The sequence below is a fragment of the Eurosta solidaginis genome, chromosome 1 (assembly GCF_040869045.1).
Source record: "Eurosta solidaginis isolate ZX-2024a chromosome 1, ASM4086904v1, whole genome shotgun sequence".
Classification (NCBI taxonomy): Eukaryota; Metazoa; Arthropoda; class Insecta; order Diptera; family Tephritidae; genus Eurosta; species Eurosta solidaginis.
The window spans coordinates 353,416,431-353,433,457 of NC_090319.1; the positions used below are offsets into that span (position 1 = coordinate 353,416,431).

Genomic DNA, 17,027 nt, shown 5'->3' on the forward strand with positions numbered 1-17,027 from the left:
ATGTTACTACATATATACACTTATTTTGTTTGTGCAATATACATCACATATATACACATTAGGCCGGGTCGATTTGTGGGGAGGCAAAAAAATCGCCCATTGCTCTGTGAAAATCATATTCTAGGGATCAAAATAAGAAACTTTGCCGAAGGAACCATACCTCTAAAACTAATTCTGAAATCCCACTTTAAAATGCCTATGTTTTTTCTTTTTGGAGTTTATTTTTCTCATTAGAAATTTATTTAGTCAGAACATATGTAAATGAAAAAATGAATTTAACTCAGTAATAGAAAAGAAATTAAAAAAAAAATTATTAGAAATTAGCGTTTTTACAACCACCTTTTAAAACCAAGGCATCACCGTGATGCATTTGCATGTCGTAAACATAGTTGTGTGGGTTTTTTATTCAACCGTTTTAAAAAATGAAGGTATCACTGTGACACAACTGCAGATCGTAAAATTGCTTGTGTTGTTTTTTTAAGCCACCACAAGACACAGCAGGTAGAATTGAAATTGCCCCTACCCAAAAGTTCAACCCAAAGGGGGGGACATCAGAATTCCTTTTAGAGGTATTGTTCCTTCGGCAAAGGGTCTTATTTTGATCCCTAGAATACGATTTTCACAGAGCAATGAGCGATTTTTAAATCGACCCGCCCTAATACACATGCATTGATATTTAAAAATGGTATAGTTACATACATCTGCATGTTGTTGACATAATTCTGTAATAGTAACGTAGCTAAAGGGAAGAACAAAGATTGATTACAAAAAGCGAAAACAACGAAACACACATATCTTTACTTTGCTTTTTAAATAAATTAGTTCAGATACAAAACATTTGCCTTACATCGTACTTTTAACATAATGTAACGAATTTATACCGTTTTCACACAGAAACTTAATAGAATAACAATTCTGTTTAATGAAATAATTAAGTTTCCCTTTTCATACAGGGCTTTTTGCTTCATTAAGCGAACATCTGTCAGCAGCCCCAAAAAAATATTTCGTTTTTACAAAAAATAGTTCAAATGGAAAGCAGCCGTTTTCTTCTTAACTATAAATGCAATCAAAATAAAATGCATGCGGAACTATCCATAGATGTTGAACCTAACCAAATATGTGCCTATTTTCGAAAAAGCCATATTATCTTTTGCAGCAAATGCAGCGACAATTAAATTTTGAATTTTTTCGTGTTTTTTACATTTTTCGTAAATTATTGAAAATAATTTATTTTTGATTGTCATTTGTTACATTGACAATAAAATTCGAAGCACCAAACAAAGCCGACTGGATTTTTCACTCGATTAGGCATTCAGTAAAGCAATAATGAGATAATTAAGAATTAGTATTTTGTATGGAAGATTGAGTTCAATTAGGGCTTTAATGTAGAAAACTTAATTAATTATTTCGTTAAGCCTCTGTGTGAAATTCGAATCGCTAAACCGTTGAATAAATCACTCCAATATTCAGTATTGCAAACTGGTATTTATTTAGATTACTTTGGTGGTAGTACTTCACAATTATACTTCACAACAAATAGCGTGTTTAAATCATAACTGATTAATCATTCCTCAGCTTGCGCTACTTTTATACTCTCTGTTGCATCGTCCGCATATTTCTGCCAAGGTCTAGACGTTTCGCCTTCTAGAACTGCTGTATCTCCTGCTTGGTAATTGAGCTACATATTTGCGTGTGTATGTGTGAGTAACAACCCTGCAAAAAATAAACCCTCTACTTCTACTAACTCAACCTTCCTAATTTTTATACAAAACATATTTTGAATTTTGGCATTTTTTAATAATTGTTGAACCTTTTAGTCTCAATCACCCCAAGTAGTACACAGCAGCCAAGAAAATATTTGTACCCACAAAAATATAACAGAATAGCAAGCATTTATTTACTCTTTAGGTGCTGCAATATCCAATTCGCTTTCTGCGCGTTTTTTTGCTCCAACTTTTTCTTCAACCGCCTCAAGTCGTTTATTCATAGCCCCAAGTGATTCCAATAAATTATTTTATTTTTCACCGTACATAGCCAAGACCAGACTTTCTTCGATTAATTCCGCCTTTTGTGCAATTTCTGTATTATTTTCTGCATGTTGTTTTAGCTTTTCAGCACACTCACCCGGTATACTGCGAAAATATTCAGCACCGAGTGTGGGTTGAAGTTGTTTTATGGGTTCCAATTGATCAAACTGTGCATGTAAATCTGGTATACCTTTTTAGAACGCACCTCCTGGGTTTCCCCTAACAAATTTGGATCTAAATATTTTTTCAGCTCAGGAGCGCGGGAAATATTTTTAGCGATTTTTTCTCGGTTGCCAAAAACTCCATTTAACATACTATTGGCTGTTAGAAAGGCGTAAACAGTTGTTTCGGATGGAGTATCTGCAGATTTATTCGCCTCAGCGGTGACAGTTACAGCGGTTGTATTGAAATCTTCGCAAAGTGGGCACAATACGACATTGAGAGAATCTATACTTTTTTCAATTATATCCAGTGCTTCCACTTTTTTCCGTGTTGGTGAAGTAAACGAAGCGTATATATAATAAATATTACAATACATACAATGATGTCAACTAGACCAAACGATACAAATGTTCAATGTTTTCATTCACGGAAGAGAAATAACAGCTGTTTTTTTGTTATCCATTGAGCTGCAAACCTATCGATGGCACTATCGATAATTTTATTTTAGAAAAACCATCGATTTTTTTCTGTCGAATGTTAGGAGTGGTATCAAACGTCGCGCTTCGACCTCATGTGGGTTTTGACCTCATCTCATGCACATACAAGTATGAGAGCAACCAAAATTGAATTTACTGAAAAAAAAAGCTAACGCGCTTTCCAATTTTTGTTCTGGGGTACTTTTCGGTTTGATGTTTGCACACGTGTTTTACGTTGTCGCAATGCATTCTTATTTCGGTTAGGGCATAAAAAGTGCATCTATGTTATGTAAAGGCATTAAGTTTTTATTAGGTTGGCCTGTAAAAATGTCGCGTTTATCTAAAGATATTGTCGCATAGTTATAATCAAAATGAAAAAGGTTCCAAATTAGTTGCAGCTTTTTGACATAATTTCTTTTGTGCTTTCTTAAAAAAAACATTAAAAGTTGTCAAAAAACGAATCGTTTTTGGAACTATTGAGCCCATATATAGCACAAAATTCTGCACCTATCCCATTTCGATTTTGCCGCCTGGGGTTATATGCCCCAGCTCCCCCTTGCCATCCCTTTGTTTTTCTGGACAGACCGTAGCTTATGTTGGAGCACATAAATAGCACATAACTCCCACATTTAAATTTTTTCTTTGACCTAGTGCTTATGAGGGGGGAATAGCTGGACGTCCAGCTGGACCCCCCACTTTTGATGTTTAAAAAAAATCATCAACATCTACATGGTAACATTGGCATCCTTTCGCTCGAGCGATCTGCAGATTTCATCCCTACTGAAAAACACACTTTCACCAATTTTAAAAAATGAAAGTGGGAAGATTACAAAACTTATATTGACAACCGTTTTGCTGCCCACCCTGCCGACTGATGCCCGTCAATGGGTGCGTGCCTTCCGCAAGGCCATTGAATCCGCTTCGGCTCGTTTTACTCCCGCCGGAAGAACCCCGGACGTGACCTTATAAGACAGCACGACCCCCACATAAAAGATATAAACCAACGCAACAGATTGCTAGTGGATGAACACAAGCGGGCGAAATGGGAGGAGCACTTAAAGAATTGTAACCTCTCTGCTGGTGTAGGTAAGCTATGGTCCACCGTAAAGTCCCTATCCTACCCGAATAAGCAGAATGACAAAATTTCCATCGCCTTTGCCGATAAAGTGCTTTCGGATGCGAAAAAATGTGCGAGCGCTTTCTGCCGACAATATGTAATGCATTCTGCGGTTGACAAGGCCAGACGGCTGGCCAACAGACGCGCACACAATCATAAATACAGCACGTCCCCAATTACACTCACCGCCAGAGGTTGTAGATTCCATCGTTCATGCTAAATGCCATCTGAAGCAGTAGGCACAGACGGCATAGCCATGCCATTAAAAACAAGGCAAAGAGGATTTAATTATCTAGCGCATGTCTTCAACCTGTCCCTGTCCACCTTCGTCATCCCCGAAAAATGGTAAATGGCCAGAGTGGTTCCGCTATTAAAGCCTGGGAAACCAGCTAATTTCTTATCGTCCGATATCTCTCCTATCGACAGTAGCCTAGCCAAGACGCTTGAAGCCATTCCGTTCCCTAATTCACTGCAAATTTCCGTCTTGCCAATCATCAGCATGACTTTCGAAAACCGCATAACACTACCACCGCGCAAATAATACGGTCAACCACGGCACGTTACTGCATGACCTGGAAGGGTCGTCCCTTTCTCCAAGTCTCAAAAGGTGGACCGCAATTTATCTGTCTGTAAGCATCGGTGCAATTCAGGAACATAACATCTAAACACAGAAGAATTAAACAAGGGGTGCCACAGGATGGTGTCCAATCCCCGCTTTTGTCGAAGCTACCTTCACCACCAGAAGGAGTCACTATCGTTTCCTTAGCCGATGACTGAATGAAATGAATGAAAGGCGTTAATGGTTATTTAAAACGTAGTGGGCCTTAGTTCTATAGGTGGACGCCTTTTCGAGATATCGCCATAAAGGTGGACCAGGGGTGACTCTAGAATGTGTTTGTACGATATGGCTATCAAATTAAAGGTATTAATGAGGGTTTTAAAAGGGAGTGGCCCTTAGTTGTATATGTGAAGGCGTTTTCGAGATATCTACCAAAATGTGGACCAGGGTGATCCAGAACATCATCTGACGGGTACCACTAGTTTATTTATATATGTAATACCACGTACAGTATTCCTTCCAAGATTCCAAGGGCTTTTGATTTCGCCCTGCAAACTTTTTCATTTTCTTCTACTTAATATGGTAGGTGTTACACCCATTTTTCCAAGTTTTTTTCTAAAGTTATATTTTGCGTCAATAGACCAATACAATTACCATGTTTCATCCATTTTTTCGTATTTGGTATATAATTATGGCATTTTTTTCATTTTTCGTAATTTTCGATATCGAAAAAGTGGACGTGGTCATAGTCGGATTTCGGCAATTTTTTATACCAATACAAAGTGAGTTCAGATAAGTACGTGAACTGAGTTTAGTAAAGATATATCGATTTTTGCTCAAGTTATCGTGTTAACGGCCGAGCGGAAGGACAGACGGTCGACTGTGTATAAAAACTGGGCGTGGCTTTAACCGATTTCGCCCTTTTTCACAGAAAACAGTTACCGTCCTAGAAGCTAAGCCTCTACCAAATTTCACAAGGATTGGTTAATTTTTGCTCGACTTATGGCATTACAAGCATCCTAGACAAATTAAATGAAAAAGGGCGGAGCCACGCCCATTTTGAAATTTTCTTTTATTTTTGTATTTTGTTGCACCATATCATTACTGGAGTTGAATGTTGTCATAATTTACTTATATGCTGTAAAGATATTAACTTTTCTTTTAAAATTTGAATTTAAAAAAAAATTTTTTAAAAAGTGGGCGTGGTTGTTCTCCGATTTTGCTAATTTTTATTGAGCAGACATAAAGTAATAAGAGTAACGTTCCTGCCAAATTTCATCGTGATATCTTCAACGACTGCCAAATTACAGCTTGCAAAACTTCTAAATTACCTTCATTTAAAAGTGGGCGGTGCTACGCCCATTGTCCAAAATTTTACTAGTTTTCTATTCTGCGTCATAAGCTCAACTCACCTACCGAGTTTCATCGCTTAATGCGTATTTGGTAATGAATTATCGCACTTTTTCGATTTTTCGAAATTTTCGATATCGAAAAAGTGGGCGTGGTTATTGTCCGATATCGTTCATTTTAAATAGCGATCTGAGATGAGTGCCCAGGAACCTACGTACCAAATTTCATCAAGATACCTCAAAATTTACTTAAGTTATCGTGTTAACGGACAGACGGACGGACGGACGGACGGACGGACATGGCTAAATCGAATTTTTTTTTCGATACTGATGATTTTGATATATGGAAGTCTATATCTATCTCGATTCCTTTATACCTGTACAACCAACCGTTATGCAATCAAAGTTAATATACTCTGTGAGCTCTGCTCAACTGAGTATAAAAATTAAATTTCGGGCTCGCTATTTATTTTTTTGGGTAGGTATGCGTTCCTGAGCCCAAATCCTATCGAAAAATCGATGGCGCGATATCGGTTAATAAATCGACCCACCCTAATACATACTTTTTGCAACGGGTTTTGGATTTTCTTGAAGAAATTTGGCTCTTTCTAGCCCTTTTTTCTAGATTCTAGCCCCAAAGAATTGTTTTTTTTTCTGATAGAAATTAGTAAATTGGCGAATTCAGATTAGAACAAGGCATGTTTTGGGTTAGGTTTGGTCACCCTCACTGGTGCCTACGTTATCGTTAGTGTGAGGGCATAGCCGAACTCTGTAGCAATCCTTTCGAACAGATGACTACTGAAAGGTTGAGATCTGTAGAAAAGGGAGCTTATTAGCTTTATGCTCAAGATGATGCGGGAAGTAAACCCCTTCCAACCTTTGATTAGGCTTGCGGTGGATAAAGGTAGTGGTTCCAAACCTCCAAAGGCAAGGCACGCAACTCCCTGATTCCGTATCTGCGCTTTGAAGGTGCTCTTAGAGCCGCAAAGGGTGCCCAAATGGCGGACGAGGCGATTCACGTGTACACAGATGGCTCTAAACTAGTGGAGGGAGTAGGGTCTGAGGTATGCTGTGCTGATCCAGAAATATACAGATCCTACAAGCTGCCAGATCACTGTAGCGTTTTCCAAGCGGAAGTATTATCCGTAACCAAAGCAGTAGAAACACTGGAAGAGAATAGCTTAAGCTGCAGCCGTGTTAACTTTTATGTTGGCAATAATCTCGCATCTCGCACGGATGAGCTAGCTAAAAAGGGCGCATGCCTTGAAGCTTGCTCCGTAGACGTCCCAACAAGATTGGGCGACATTGAGAAAAGGCGAGAGGTGCACATGATCGACCAAGCGGGAAAGGCGTGGGTCCAAGCCTATGGTCATGAAGTGAACAGTTGCATCCCTTCTCCCCCTAAAACCGTTTTCCTAAGTTGTCATTACTTTGGTTCATCCAGACATCGAACATCCCAACTTTCACATTTATAATATACTGGCTATACCCGGCGTATGTTGTAACACCCGAGATCGAATGAATGTTGCGTTATTTTTTCTGTTTTGTTTGTTGATTATTTAGTTTATTGTTCTGAGTTGAATTTTGTACGCATATTTTGTGAAATTTTCGTTTAAAACATTTTATTATTGTATCTTATTCTATGTGGGTACACAATATTTTTGGTTTTTTCGTTCGGTGCAAAGATAAACAAATTTTTTGGCGTTCCAAGTCTAGATCAAGCAACATATAGCTGGTCATGGGAAAAGCACGGACTCTCTAAATTTAATCCTGCAACAGTAAGCGATTGTGCTTGTGCTTTGTTGATGGTAATTGCAAAAGCAAGGCGTACAGGAAACTAGAAGCGCTTAAAATTGAATGGCAAAACTGTAGGAATCATTGGGATCCGTGGAATGAGCACAATTCACCTTCGCTTTTACCGCTGATGTTTGTTGCTTCGATTACATGCGCCATTAATTTCTTAACGCAAAGTCTGGTCCCATTGCACAATTTTGGTGGCTCTAAATTCCGAAGAAGCATGATTGGTAAGCCAATTTTCAGGCATTCCAGATGGTTCTAAAGAGCTTCGAAATTCAATTGGATAATTCACAATTTCATCTTCATCTGTAACTGTGTCGATCGATTTATATTTCGCCACTTCACCAGGTATTTGGTTTTGAATGCGATCATTGATTTTGTTAACATGATCATTTTTGGGAGCTAAGATTGCTCGTTCGTATAGCCAAAAAAATACTTAAATTTAAAATTTTTTTATTCTAAAATACGAAAAACCTTCATCTTGATCGAAGGAATCTATAGCCGAAATTTGGTGATGATTGAAGTGTGGGAAATACGTTTCCATAGGGACACACACAGAATTTGATTTTTATATATATAGATGTAGGCACGGTTCATGGTTTATATCGATGTTAGTCGAAAAGATTGTCTTCTGGTTACTTACAGGACAATTTCGGCATCATTCCGGGACCATTTCCGGACTCCCGAGATTATATCGAGACTGTTCGGTATATTTTTCAGGATAAAATCTGAACTATTTGGGCCAGTTCGAAACCGTGTACAGAATCTTTTCGGGACTACTTTTAGAATACCTCAGGATTACTTCGGCATTGTTCTCGGAATCGTTTCACGACTGTTTATGGATTAAATTCTTTGAGACTATTAGAGGGCCGTTTTGGGATTATTTGAGGAACATTTTCAAGACTATTTCAATATTTTCTAGGACTATTTCAGGATCGTTTAGAGACTGTGTTCGAGAGCTTTTCGGGGTTGTTTCGGATCCGTTTCTGGATTGTTTTCCTAATAATATCGTCGACATTTTTGGGGACTATCTCCATATAGTTTAAAGATGGTTTTCAAAAAGATATAGACTTCTAAATATCAAAATGATATGGGCAAAAAAGAAATTTATTTAGTCAAGTCCGTCCGTCCGTCTGTCTGTCGGGCCGTAAACACGATAACTTGAGTAATTTTGAGGTATCTTGATGAAATTTGGTATGTAGGTTTCTGGGGACTCATCTCCGATCGTTATTTAAAATGAACGAAATCGGACTATAACCACGCCCACTTTTTCGATATCGAAAATTTCGAAAAACCCAAAAAGTGCGATAATTCATTACCAAAGACGGATAAAGCGATGAAACTTGGTATGTGGGTTGACCTTATGACGTTCAATAGAAAATTAGTAAAATTTTGGACAATGGGCGTGGCACAGCCCACTTTTTAGAGAAGGTAATTTGAAGGTTTTGATATGAGTGATAAATAAAAATTAGCAAAATCGGATGACGAACATGCCCACTTTCAAAAAAAAAAATTTTTTTAAGACAAATTATAACAAAAAATTTAATATCTTTACAGTCAATAAGTAAATTATGTCAACATTCAACTCCAGTAATGATATGGTGCAACAAAATACAAAAATAAAAGAAAATTTAATAATGGGCCTGCCTCCGCCCTTTTTGCATTTAATTTGTCTAGAATACTTTTAATACCATAAGTCGAACAAAAATTAACCAATCCTTGTGAAATTTTATAGGGGCATAGATTCTATGACGATAACTGTTTTCTGTGAAAATGGGCGAAATCGTTTGAAGCCACGCCCAGTTTTTAAACACAGTCGACCGTCTGTCCTTCTGATCGGCCCTTAACACGATAACTTGAGCAAAAATCGATATATCTTTACTAAACTTAATTCACGTACTTATCTGAACTCACTTTATCATTAAAAAATGGCCGAAATCCGACTATGACCACGCCCACTTTTTCGATATCGAAAATTACGAAAAATGAAAAAAAAATGCCATAATTCTATACCAAATATGAAAAAACTTTTTCCGGCTAACTCTGCCCTACCCCTCTACACTCTTTTCTAATCTTTATATTCACTCCTCCCTCCGTCTTTTTCGCTTCATTTCCATCTTCGTCTCATTCTATGTCTTTCTCAGTCTCCTTCCCTCTTTTCTCTTCTCTCAAGTATTTCTCCTTCTTCTTCATCTCTTATTGCCAGTCCCAGAGGCTGGTATGTGTTTTGTTCCAGTCCCATTCCGAGTCTCAGTCTCAGTCCCAGTCCTAGTCCTAATCCCAGTCACAGTCCGTCTCTGGTATACTTCCCGCAAAAAAGCATCGTAAATACTAATATAGGCAAATTTATATACGAAATTTCAGGCAAATCGAATAGGACGTATGTAAATAGGTATGTGGGTATTATTAATTCTTGTATTTTTTTCGGCTTCGCATGCATATTTATCAGTTTTGTCAGGTTGATGCGACTAAATCGAATATCACAATGAACTTTAGAGCTCTCAGCAACAGCTTTCATTTGATATCCATAATACACACACATCCTAGGGGTATCCGGGTCCATGTTTTGGCCTATATCTCGAGACCCTAGTCACCCACAGGTGTAAAACTTACTCTGTATTTTAGCACACATCAACAGCTTCAAATTGATACCCATAATATAAAAACACATTCTAGGGGTACCCGGGTCCATGTTTTGGGCTATATCTTGAGACCCTAGCCTCCCAGTTGTATGAAAATTATCCTGTACTATAGCATACATCAACAGCTTTCATTTGATCTCCATATTGTGCAAACACATTCAAGGGGTACCCGGGTCCACGTTTTGGGCTATATCTCGAGACCATAGCCTCCCAGTTGTATGAAAATTATCCTGTACTATAGCATACATCAACAGCTCTCATTTGATATCCATATTGTGCAAACACATTCTAGGGGTACCCGGGTCCACGTTTTGATCTCAAGACCCTAGACACGTAGCGAAAAAAAAGGTAGACGTTGGCCGATTCTCAGACCTACCCAATATGCTCACAAAATTTCATGAGAATCGGTTCAGCCCTTTCGGAGGAGTACAGCCTCTAAAACCGTGATAGAAGAATTTTATATATTAGATGTATGCACGGTTCATGGTTTATATCGATGTTAGTCGAAAGATTGTGTCTTCTGGTTACTTACAGGACAATTTCGGCATCATTCCGGGACCATTTCCGGACTCCCGAGATTATATCGAGACTGTTCGGTATATTTTTCAGGTTAAAATCTGAACTATTTGGGCTAGTTCGAAACCGTGTACGGAATCTTTTCGGGACTACTTTTAGAATACCTCAGGATTACTTCGGCATGGTTCTCGGAATCGTTTCACGACTGTTTATGGGTTAAATACTTTGAGACTATTAAAGGACCGTTTTGGGATTATTTGAGGAACATTTTCAGGACTATTTCAATATTTTCTAGGACTATTTCAGGATCGTTTAGAGACTGTGCTCGAGATCGATTTCGGGGCTGTTTCGGATCCGTTTCTGGATTGCTTTCCTAATAATATCGTCGAAATTTTTAGTGACTATCTCCATATAGTTTAAAGATGGTTTTCAAAAGTACTTCATACTGTTTTGGGAATCATATCAGAAGAACCGGTACCGAATATTTTCTAGCTATCGCCTATCTGTTCGTTGTTTTAGGACCTATTTCTAGATTATTTCAAAAAAAGGTATTTCAGGGGAGCATTGGACCTTACCTTTTTAAGAAAACCAGTAAATCTTTCCTTCTGTTTAACACCGTTTGCTTATCTCCGCGACTGCGAATGTTTGCGACTTGTTGGGTGGGTGTCGGTAGTATTCTCTCATATCTTGGAATATCGTAATAATTTTTTTTTCGTCGTGCGGATTGGGCCGCGGGTATAGACTAGTTTTACAAATTAACGCCTTATTAAATCCTAACTAAAGATCTTGATTATGTCAGCCCACTTAAGTTCGAGCAGTGTTGTTCAAAATTTAGTGCACTGCCCCTAACTCTGGTCTTGTATCAGTATACAATAGAAACTATTAGCAGTTTGAAAATAGATAAAACAAATTAAGTGTACCCTTTGTTCTTTTCTGTATTTATTCATTAAAAACACGTTCATTATACACATATCAACTTGATAACGCAATTCAACTCTGCAAACACATATATGAAGAAACAAGTACAAATTTTCTTATGAAAAAGTATAGCAAAATGTTTTGCCAAAGCCGTGTTTATTTCATTTCGCAGCAATATGCGTCAATATGAATTTGTTTGTTCAACTAATTAAAAATTTCCATTAAAGTTATTAATTAAAACGCTATTTTTAAAAGCTTAATAAGCCCTTTGAATTTGTTATCAATAAGGCGGCTAAAATTTTAGCAAGCACTTTCACCTAAAAATTTACACAAACTATAATGGACAGAAAAAATGGATGAGATCGGTCGTATATATAGCATATATCTCCCACTACCGATTGTTCAGATAAGAAACTTTTCGCAATTTCTACGCCATTTTAACAGCTAGAAGCTTCAAATTTCACAAAATGATTACGTATATAGTATATGTTGTTGTCTGAAAAAATCCTAGAGATCGATGGTATATTTATTATATACCCAATATTAAATGTCATTTCTGCCCCCTTCTGTTGTGATAAGTGATTCATGGTCATAGCTATTTCATGCCGACCACAAAAAACGTGAAACTGTGCATCGTCACACAAACTACCTACATATTTTTATACTCAGCTCAGTAGAGCTCACAGAGTATATTAACTTTATTCGCATAACGGTAATCCGTAACGGCAGAAACTAATCGAGATAGATATATCAAAATGATCTGGGCGAAAAAAGAAATTTATTTAGTCATGTCCGTCCGTCCGTCCGGCCGTAAACACGATAACTTGAGTAAATTTTGAGGAATCTTCATAAAATTTGGTATGTACGTTCCTGGGCACTCATCTCAGATCGCTATTTAAAATGAACGAAATCGGACTATAACCAGGCCCACTTTTTCGATATCGAAAATTTTGAAAAACCCAAAAAGTGCGATAATTCATTACCAAAGACGGAAAAAGCGACGAAACTTGGTAGGTGGGTTCACCTTATGACGTACAATAGAAAATTAGTAAAATTTTGGACAATGGGCGTGACACCGCCCACTTTTGAAAGAAGGTAATTTGTAAGTTTTGCAAGCCGTAATTTGGCAGTCGTTAAAGGTATCATGATGAAATTTGGTAAGAGCGTTAATCCTATTCCTATATGAGTGATAAATAAAAATTAGCAAAATCGGATGACGAACACGCCCACTTTAAAAAAAAAATTTTTTTTAAGTCAAATTATAACAAAAAATTTAATATCTTTACAGTATATAAGTAAATTATGTCAACATTCAACTCCAGTAATGACATGGTGCAACAAAATACAAAAATAAAAGAAAATTTCAAATGGGCGTGGCTCCGCCCTTTTTCATTTAATTTGTCTAGAATACTTTTAATGCCATAAGTCGAACAAAAATTAACCAATCCTTGTGAAATTTGGTAGGGGCGTATATTCTATGACGATAACTGTTTTCTGTGAAAATGGGCGTGGCTCCGCCCTTTTTCATTTAATTTGTCTAGAATACTTTTAATACCATAAGTCGAACAAAAATTAACCAATCCTTGTGAAATTTGGTAGGGGCGTAGATTCTATGACAATAACTGTTTTCTGTGAAAATGGGCAAAATCGTTTGAAGACACGCCCAGTTTTTATGTCCTTCTGCTCGGCCCTTAACACAATAACTTGAGCTATATGTATATATAACTCGATATATCTTTACTAAACTTAGTTCACGTACTTATCTGAACTCACTTTATCATGGTATAAAAAATGTCCGAAATCCGACTATGAACACGCCCACTTTTTCGATATCGAAAATTAGGAAAAATGAAAAAAAAAATGCCATAATTCTATACCAAATATGAAAAAAGGGATGAAACATTGTAATTGGATTGTTTATTGACGCAAAATATAACTTTAGAAAAAACTTTGTAAAATGGGTGTGACGCCTTCCATATTAAGTAGAATAAAATGAAAAAGTTCTGCAGGGCGAAATCAAAAGCCCTTGGAATCTTGGCAGGAATACTGTTCGTGGTATTACATATATAAATAAATTAGCGGTACCCGACATATGATGTTCTGGGTCACCCTATTCCACATTTTGGTCGATATCTCGAAAACTCCTTCACATATACAACTAAGGGCCACTCCCTTTTAAAACCCTCATTAATACCTTTAATTTGATACCCATATCTTACAAACAAATTCTAGAGTCATCGCTGGCCCACCTTTATGGCGATATCTCGAAATGGCGTACACCTATAGAACTATGGCCCACCCCCTCTTAAAATACTCTTTAATACCTTCCATTTGATACCCATGTCATACAAACACATTCCAGGGTTACCCTAGGTTCATTTTCCTACATGGTGATTTTCCCTTATTTTGTCTCCAAATATCTCAGCTGAGTATGTAATGTTCGGTTACACCTGAACTTAGCCTTCCTCACTCATACTTAGCATAGATTTGACTTACTTGAGAACTGTCACTTACAGTTCTGTTAAATGAACATTGCATGCCACTTAACTTGACTTCGAAATCTGTTGAATTTTGATTTTCTATGTAAGTTCTAAGTGACGTTTACATTTTGAGATGCCATTTGTTTGTTTCCAATTCATTTTAACATTTTGTTATACAAATTGACATTTATCAATTTTTGTTGTTATATCGGCCTACTGATTTTAAGGTCGCGGGTTCGAATCGAGCTCAAGGCCTAACAATAATTTTTTATCATTATTATTGTTATGATAAATTTTTTTCTTAATTGAAAAAATTTTTAAATTAGAATAGAAGAAAGAAAAAATTTTAGACAACTGCCAAAGCTCGTTGTATAGATCCATTTCGGGAACTGCTAAATTCCTTCATCGGCAACGTTTAGGCGCCGCTGCTATAACCATTCAGCCACCACAGCGGTTTTTTGTTTGTCTTCATTAATCCTACTTCTATTCTGGTTCGTGCCAATTGATATTCACAACACTACGACATCTGTTGCAGAATAGCTGTGAAAATTGGACTTGTTTGTTGGCAATGCTGCCATAGTGTCATATTTTATTGACACTTTTTTCCCCGTGCTCTGGGATGTATTAACAATTTTTGTTGTTATAAAAAATTTATCATAACAATAATAATGATAAAAAATTATTGTTAGGCCTTGAGCTCGATTCGAACCCGCAATTGACATTTATTTAAAAATAAATTTCAAAGCTGATTATGATGCCAGATTGTATACGCTAAGTGGAGTATATTCGTGGCTAAGTTGTCAAGTTTACGCCAAGTCAAGTCAAGTCTATGCTACCCTGCAGTCAAAAGCCAAAGTAGTCAGCAAACATTCTAGTTCATTGACTAGAATTTTGTGGGTTTATTCATACTAGTCAGCTTTTGAATAGTTCATTGACTATAATTTTGTGGTGTTATTCATACTAGTTAGTGTATGAGTAGTTAATTGACTAGAATTGTGTGGCGTTCATCATACTAGTCAGTTTTAGAATGGTTCATTGGCTATAATTTTGTGGTGTTATTAATACTAGTTAGTATTTAAATAATTCATTTGACTAGAATTTCGTCTGTCGGTTCGAGGAAGTGCGCGAGTGCTTTCTGTAGCCTATTTGCAATGCGTACTTCAGGTGACAATGCTAGATATCGTCCAAATCAACGGGCACATAAACACAAGCATGACGAGTCAACCCTCACCGTTACCTCACCAGAGGTTAAAGAAGTTATTGAAAAGGCCAAGCCATCCATATCAATAGTCCCAGACGGAAGACCTATACCGATGCCAAAACACCTGTGCCATGAGGGCATCAGTAGCCTAGGACATTTTTTCTACTTGTCGTTAAAAGCCTATGCCTTTCCAGAATAACAGACAAAGACCGGAAACCCAGCCAGTATCTACCGATATTATCCCTTTAGTCAGTAACGAAAACGTTTAAATCCGTTATGATTCCTCATTTAAATGAAATTGTTCGGTTATCCAGCCATAAGCATGACTTCCGTAAAGTGCATATCACTACCACCATTCTGAACTCCATTAACACTCATAACAGGACGGCGTTTACACAGTCAACCACTATGGCTATGTTTTTTCTTTATTTTCATTTATTTATTTATAATAAAATTTATTATTTATTTATAATAATATCTATTTTTTCTCTTAAGAAATTTATTTAGTCAGAACATATGTAAATGAAAAAATTAATTTAAGTGAGTTATAGAAAAGAAACTAAAAAAAATTATTGTTTGAAGTCTTTTTTACTTTCAAATCTGAGCAATTTCGCACGGCTCTCCAATGTCGTCGCCATAACAGCCTCTACATTTTCCGGTATAACCCGTTTGGAAACGCTAGCAATTGAACATGTCGTTCCGTTCCTTGTATGTGTGATGGAATTTTTGGATCATTAAACGGTGGATCATCTTGATTTAAATATTCTTTCAATGTATCGTACGGAATGCTTCGCGTGAATGGTGGTTCAAATACGATATTTATATCATTCAAATTGATCATTTCCGTATAACTTGTGCAACTAAAGTTTATATCTGGTTTTTTATAAACTCTTAAGTTCCATTGGCTCGTCAACATCGGTTCGATAGCGTAGAATTTTCTTGATGGCACAGTCGCGCTTTTCTTTGCTATAATCAAACAACATTGATAACAAGATATTTTCCGAATGCGCATAATATGAATTATCTTTAATTACTTGATTGACAATTTTGCGTAAACGAGGTTCTAGAAATCGTGACCAACCAATGAACTTGAAAAATAATGCACTGCCGTACACGACAGAGCTGTAATACTTGATATTGAAGTACATTGGCACATAACATTTAATTATAAATTCAACCAGAATTCTTAAATTTGCATCTGGATTTTCCGTTGTCACATATAGCGGCCTTGGTGAGCCACCGAGAATGTACAATTTTCCCTGGTTTGATGTTAGCCAGATCCACCGGAACCACGCCGCTAGAAATTGCATGGGCCATGTCGTATAAGTACTTCGAATCGGTGGAAAATTCAATTTTTTCTGGAGCATATAATAATAAAATAATTAAAAATGGTTGGCAATTATAATAAATGAGTGATAGCAATAACTTACCGGAAGAGTTTCACAAGTTTCGATTTGACGGCTCAGTTTTCCGGTTGCCGATCTTGGCCCAGTGCTGGTTGATTTATCCAAAGCTTCAAACAAATGCCGAAACGGAAGTTCGTTGAAGTGTAGAAGGCAAACGAACCAATGCAATGGTCTTTTTAACAGCAATTCGAATCGTCGTATAATTCCACCGTGTGGGCCAGTGTTTGTTGGCTCACCGTCAGTGCATATTCCAATTAATGCATCCAGTGATATATTTTTATCGTTGAAAAACCCATCCATTTAATTTGGTTGTTTTGCATTCAGCGGCTTCTTACGTAACCAATCAATTCAGAATTGGGTTCTCTCAAAATAACAAG

The 17,027-nt window shown here is 37.0% G+C and overlaps 1 protein-coding gene and 1 pseudogene across 6 annotated transcripts in view; both read right to left on the minus strand.

Moving 5' to 3' along the window:
- Window positions 1-17,027, minus strand: part of Usp12-46 (Ubiquitin-specific protease 12/46) — a 448,691-nt gene that overhangs the window by 273,313 nt on the left and 158,351 nt on the right. The window lies entirely within an intron of this gene.
- LOC137241061 (uncharacterized) lies at window positions 1,522-2,565 on the minus strand (annotated as a pseudogene).